General features: G+C 43.9%; 1 long non-coding RNA gene across 5 annotated transcripts; it reads left to right on the forward strand.

The window, feature by feature from the left end:
• The first annotated feature begins 3362 nt into the window (after positions 1-3362).
• Positions 3363-5871, forward strand: LOC124677858. Of its 5 annotated transcripts, XR_006994256.1 has the most exons (6): positions 3363-3631; positions 3787-3849; positions 4403-4489; positions 4741-4837; positions 5063-5178; positions 5540-5871. It is a non-coding gene; the product is annotated as an uncharacterized LOC124677858 (long non-coding RNA). The 5 variants fall into 5 exon arrangements; XR_006994255.1 differs by lacking the exon at positions 4403-4489 and having other exon boundaries at positions 3369-3631; XR_006994257.1 differs by lacking the exons at positions 3363-3631; positions 3787-3849 and adding an exon at positions 3867-3950.
• Positions 5872-6111: the final 240 nt, after the last annotated feature.

Here is a 6111-nt window from a genome sequence, read left to right on the forward strand (position 1 = left end):
ACCAGAGCCATCACTAAAGCCTCTCACCCCGAGGCCTTGGGAACTTAGTGTGGAGCAAAATGCAGCGGTCGTGGCTGCTCAGCATGAGAAATGGCAGGCGGACTGCAAGAAGAAAAGAGAGCCCGAGCCCAAACAAGTATTTTCTGAGAAGGAAAAGAGCTGGGCTAAGTCATTTTTGAACACACCGTCCCAGACCGCGAAGAATCTGCCTGACGACTATGAACGTGAACTTCGTAGTCAAGCACTCGCGGTCGGGGGGAAACAAGTTGCCCAGCTCGGGGAACAAACTAAACAGTCGATCGCCCCGCTCATAGTGAAAGCCGCAGGTCCGGAGGACGATGCCCCTGATGTCATAGCAGCTGCGGCAGCACAGGGATTGACTGTAGCGAGAGCCAAAGAACAAGCGGCAGACTTAGGTCTGACTCTTCGTGCAGCATTAGGCCTTGATGACGTGGCAATGAAGGACGTAGTATTTGCATATGTGAAGGATGGTCCTCTCGTCGAGCCTGCGCAGAAGAGGATCTACCTCGACAAATGAAAGGTCCGCTAAATTGGTACAAGGGTTACATAAAACTTAAAAACGCCGGAGAATATATTTATGCGGAAGTTAGACCTGAGCATCACTTCAAACATTACTATATAACAATTCATCGGAGTGAATTGTTCCAGCTGTTCAATCTGCGCGAGCTCGACAAATCTATCATCAGCTGCTATGTTCGTAAGTGATTTATTAATTTCTACCCCATCTCGTTCGTTGCCTGCACTATAAATATATATATTGTCCTAACTATCTTGTTGTGTACGCTATTATGCAGATTAAAGAAGCGGGAAATGCGAATAAGGCGCGTCCATGATGTTGGGTTCATTGACCCACAAATCGTTAATTCATATGTGTTAGAACACCACCCCAAAGACGTGGAGGATGACCTGTGGCGGTTTCTTACAAAACAGGAACTCAAAAGTGATATTCTATTTCCTTACCATTTTGGGTGAGTGTTTCTGTCTTGAGCACATTCTCTTTTGTTTACTCCATGCATGGTATGTGGCTAATCGATGAGTTATGCATGACTGTGCATGTATCGTGTCCGCAGGTTCCACTGGATTCTGCTAGTAATTTAAATTCAGAACTCCACAGTTCTCGTCCACGACTCTCTGAATATGGATAGGAAGCTTTGGGCCGACATGAGAAAAATGATGCAAAAGTAACTACTTTCATTCGTTTGCGCTCTATATCGATCGGCCTATTTCATTCATCATTTCCTAATATCAAGTAACTAATTAATAACTCTCTTGTTCATTTAATTTTCCTTGCCTCGTAGGGTTTGGAGACGGTTCGTAGATCAAAAGGTCGGTGAATTCAAAAAAGAGCTACATTTTAAAAGGGCAAAGGCTGCGACCGGAGATATTCAGCCACCGGGGACCAATCTATGTGGATACTATGTTTGTGAGAGGATCCGGAGATACACCACTGAGCGGCAGCCGTCTGAGAACAACATCAGGAGGAATAACCTCCGGACGACGCTTACTCCAGAAGCTCGCTTCCGACCACTTCAAGAGGAACTAGCTGGATGGTTCGCCAGAGAAGTCATCGATCCTAGAGGAGAACACTATGTAGAGGACGTAGAACTTTATATGCACTAAATATGTATGGAAACTTGTTCAGAATTGTATATGGTCATCCGATATCGAATATATATTGTATATTCCTCTTGAATTCTTTTTGGTTCTAATTTCAAATTTGTTTGAAATTGTACATTCATATGCATGTATGTAGTACGGTAGAATATGTGAAACTCCTTCAAAATTAAAACCCAAAAAAAAAAACAATACAAATTAAAAACAAACCAGATTTAGGGGGGAGGGTGGCTAAACCCTAAACCCTGCGGAGGCCTTTAGTCGCGGTTGGCCAGAAGAACCGCGACTAAAGGTCCTCCGCCCTGGCGCTCGCCTGCCGCCCACGTGGACGGGTAAGGAACCGCGACTAAAGAGGGGGGCCTTTAGTCGCGCCTAATTGGTCGCGGTTGCGCAACCGCGACTAAAGGCAGTTGCCAACCGCGACCAAAGGCCATTTTTCTACCAGTGGCACAACGTATTTCTTTCCCCTGGATTAGTGAATCACAGTGACCAGCACTAACTAAAACTTGGGTTTTGTAGGTGAGGATAATCTAGGGATCGAGGTACTCAGCTACATGTGTTGCAACAAGCATTTTTCAGAAAATTAAGTAAGTTGTCGCATATGTGCGCTCTCTGATGGTATTAACATTCGCAGGTTTTAATATGATCTTGGGAATGTACTCATCCTAGGAGTGTTCCTGCAAGTTGCCTAGGATAGGAGCATAACATGCTCGCTACAGAGGTTGCACAAAACAGGTCTATTGTGCGTTATAGATCTTCAATAGATTGATACTTAGTCGGCAATGATATGTAATGTTTAATTAGTATTGAGGTGCGAGGGGCTGGCCACTCTAAAATTACTCAGGATCAACAACCATGAAGGGTCTTTGGTTTTTCTTATTTGAGAGGTAGTACCTGGACGTATTTTTTTTTCATTTGTATAATTAATTATCATGCATGCTTGGTTATATAATCTATTGTCCCATAACAAAAAACATAGAACAAGACGAGTTATTTCGTTTTTCATAGATATAATTTCCGACACTCGAGTAATAATAACTATTGTGCAGGTACCCTTTTATTTATATTCATCGATAACATACTAGAGCAGACAGAACTGTTCTATAAAGAATGAAAAAATAGAAATCCTCCTCTCAGCGCCCGAGCGGGCCGCCCCTCAAGCTCGCCATCCCCGCGACCTAGGCCACGCCGCCCCAACCACCCTCGCTCTCCTCCCGTTGTTCCTCCGCGCGCACAACCTCGCCTCTCCCTGCTCGAGCCGCACTCAGGCGCGCCCTCCTATGCTCCGCCGCGCCTCTCCATCGAGCCCCGCCGCCTGTTCCTCATCGTCGTCCACCGAGCCACCACGCGCGCGGCCGTTTCCCCGAGCTCGACGCCGCCTCCATCTCGCCGAGCGCAGCGCCATGACCCCCTGTATCGCCTCCTGCCTCTAGCGCGAGCGCTGCCGCGCTCCCCGTCCTCTCCCTGCACGCCTCCAGACGCGAGCACCGCCACGAACATCCCCGACGCCAAGTACTGCGACCGCCGTCTCGAGTTCCCCGTCGACCACCGCGTCCCATCGTCGCGCGCTCCGTCTCGCGGACATCCTCCGTGCCTGCTCGCGAGCGCGACCACCAGGGCCTGCAACTCCCTGTTCATGTCCTTCTGCCTCCCAAGGACGCCATCGCGCTCCCATCCTCCTACCAAGGTCGCCATCGCGCTCCCGTCCGCGGCCCTGCGAGGTCGCCGACGCGCTCCCGACGATTTCAGTCGCGGGGGAAAGGGGACTAGATCGCAGCGCCGATTTCTGCCGCTGGCTCGGTTCTGGAGCAAGCAGGGGTGCCTGTAGCAGCGTCGAGGTGGGGTGCGGCAGGAGGGAGGCGGGAGAAGCGGTGGTAGTGAGCGTCGATGTGGAGCAAGGATGCAACCTCATGGTGGGTATCGATGTGGAGCAAGGAAGCATCGATGTTTGAGCAGGGCCATGTCCTGGTGGTGGGCATCGATAATATTCTAGCTGGTATAGTCGTCTTAGTAACCCCCAAATTTTTTCAATTATATTTCTATGTGTGGAGAGCATGTGATAGTATAAAATGATTCATGAAATATCTTGCTTCACTGATGGAGTAACAAATAAGAAGGAATGTTTATGTCTTATGTGATTTGTTTATACAGATCTTCAGACAAAGTGAGGAGAGAAAGTAGCAGATTGGAGAACCTTTGGACCATTGGTTACAGGTGACGGATTTTTTCTTCTCAATCATCTGCTGGAATCATTTTGGTTGTTTGTTCACAACAGATACTCCAATAACTACAATATTTTCTGAACTATTTACACGGTATGTCTTATACATTATATAGTCAGAAGCAATTGAAGTTAATTTCCAGTAGGGTTGAGATGACCTCCTTGGTTTCGTTGTTATTCTTCAGACTAAGATTCATATTTGTTAGTACCTTAATACTAGATTGGAAAATGGAAAGCAGTGACTAAATAGTGAAAACGCACAAGGAAACCTATTTAGATGATGCCCTGAAATGTTATTTTTTATCTCTAATCTTTTCATTGTAAAGTTTATTTTGAATTTCCCATTAAAATGATCACCTGTTAGTCTATTCGCCGGTATCTGTCCACCACACATGATTTTGGAATCGATTGGAGCTTGAGGCTTATAAAGCTTTCTAAGAGTATAAAAAATAGCTACAAATAATTCAAAACATGTTTACTGCACTTGTGTCTTGAACAAATATTGATCAATGCATGCTAATACTTTTGCACTCTGCATTTTCGCAGCAAGGAACGGGGAACGATTGTTGTGTTCTATAAATGGTGGCTGCTGGTTGATGTCAAATTAACTCTTGCAATGGTCTAATCTACTAGGTAATTATTATCACCGCCTAATGCTGATTTCCTTTGATACCAAAATGATATTGTACTTCAGACCATTGGTTTGTAAGGTGATATTTGTTCTTTTGAGCAATGGCCGTAAGAGTTATTGATACTCCAATTAAAAAAACTTGAGATTAAATACACCAATAAAATTTGAACTATCAATTGATCCACACAGATATCCATATAATCCCAAGATTTTATTTCTTGTTAATTTGGTCTTCATGTATTTTACGTTGCAGATCCATGACTTTTCGTGGTCTCTTGTCTGTTTATTCTATTTCTTGGGTGGCTCTGGATATTTTGCTCTCAATGGGATCAATGTAGTTAGCATGGCAGGTACTACTCAAACGACCACTGTTTCTCGAACTTAACTTGCGTGTATTGTGTTTAATCTTTCTTGGGATAGCTTGTGACTGGTTGCTGTCCTTTAAATATAGATCAAACATGTGCAACAAACAAGTCAATTGGAGTATAAATATATCTCTGTTTTTGCCGACTCAACTTATCTTAGTTTTCCAAATCTGGATGAGAACCAGACTGATGTTGATTCAAACACTGCAGGGGAAGTTGCTTCAAGGCTGTTAAACAGAGGAGAGTAAGTGGCCAGACGGGACGAGGACGATCTCCATCAGTAGTAGTCGTCAACGACGGCAGGTCCAGATGGGTCGAGCCAGCAGGTACATGCCTTGTTCTGCACACGTAGAACAATCGATCAAATTTTTGCATTTTGGTAACTTAGAAATAGTTTGTGCATTTTGGTCTGGAGTTGTGCATGCTTACACTAGACCTTGCTTTGTTGCATCATCTTGGCTTCAATAATTGATATTTGGAATAGATTCAAGTACTGTTTTGCTGTCTTTCTGACCATTATTTGCTATGGATAACATTATGCATTGTTGCTCATCTGAGACCTATTGGAATTTTTGCACTTCTGCATGAGGCTTGGTAAATACTTGGTTTTATCTTTCCTAGAAAATGGCAGTTCTATACTTATACAGGCAACTTCCTATTCTGAGTTATCCTTTGTTAATTTTGCAGTATGTTCCCCAAATCTACTCATGTGACCATTGGAACAAAGATGTTCAGGAACTTGTTTTTCCATCATAGGCTTGAGAAGACCAAGTTTCCAAAATCTGCTGATGTGACCTTTGCAACAAAGATGCCCTGAAACTTCCCATCATAGGCTTGTCATTTTTAGACTTAGCTTGTACCTTATCTATACATATTTCTTAAGTCTTTTTTCCGTTAATACGGCCAACAATCTATGTGGTTGCATACCATCTGTTTATTATAATGCCTGTGCCATACATTGTGTTCTGTTAATGTGCTCATGTTCCTTTTATGAATTAGTAGAAAGTTCCTTTTATGAATTAGTAGAAAGTTGCAGGCACTGTATAATTCAATCTCTAATCCTGCCAAAATTGCATGAACTATATTCTTGTTCTGTGAACTGCTGTGTATTGTTATTGTTGTAAACCGAATTTTGTATGTGCCCTAAAAAGTTTCTAGGGCACATTTTGGATGTGCCCTCTAAAGTTTTCGGGGCACAATTTTGATATGCCCTCTAAAGTTTTCGGGGCACAATTTTGATGTGCCCTCTAAAGTTTTCG

This window comes from Lolium rigidum, chromosome 7 (genome assembly GCF_022539505.1).
Source record: "Lolium rigidum isolate FL_2022 chromosome 7, APGP_CSIRO_Lrig_0.1, whole genome shotgun sequence".
NCBI lineage: Eukaryota > Viridiplantae > Streptophyta > Magnoliopsida > Poales > Poaceae > Lolium > Lolium rigidum.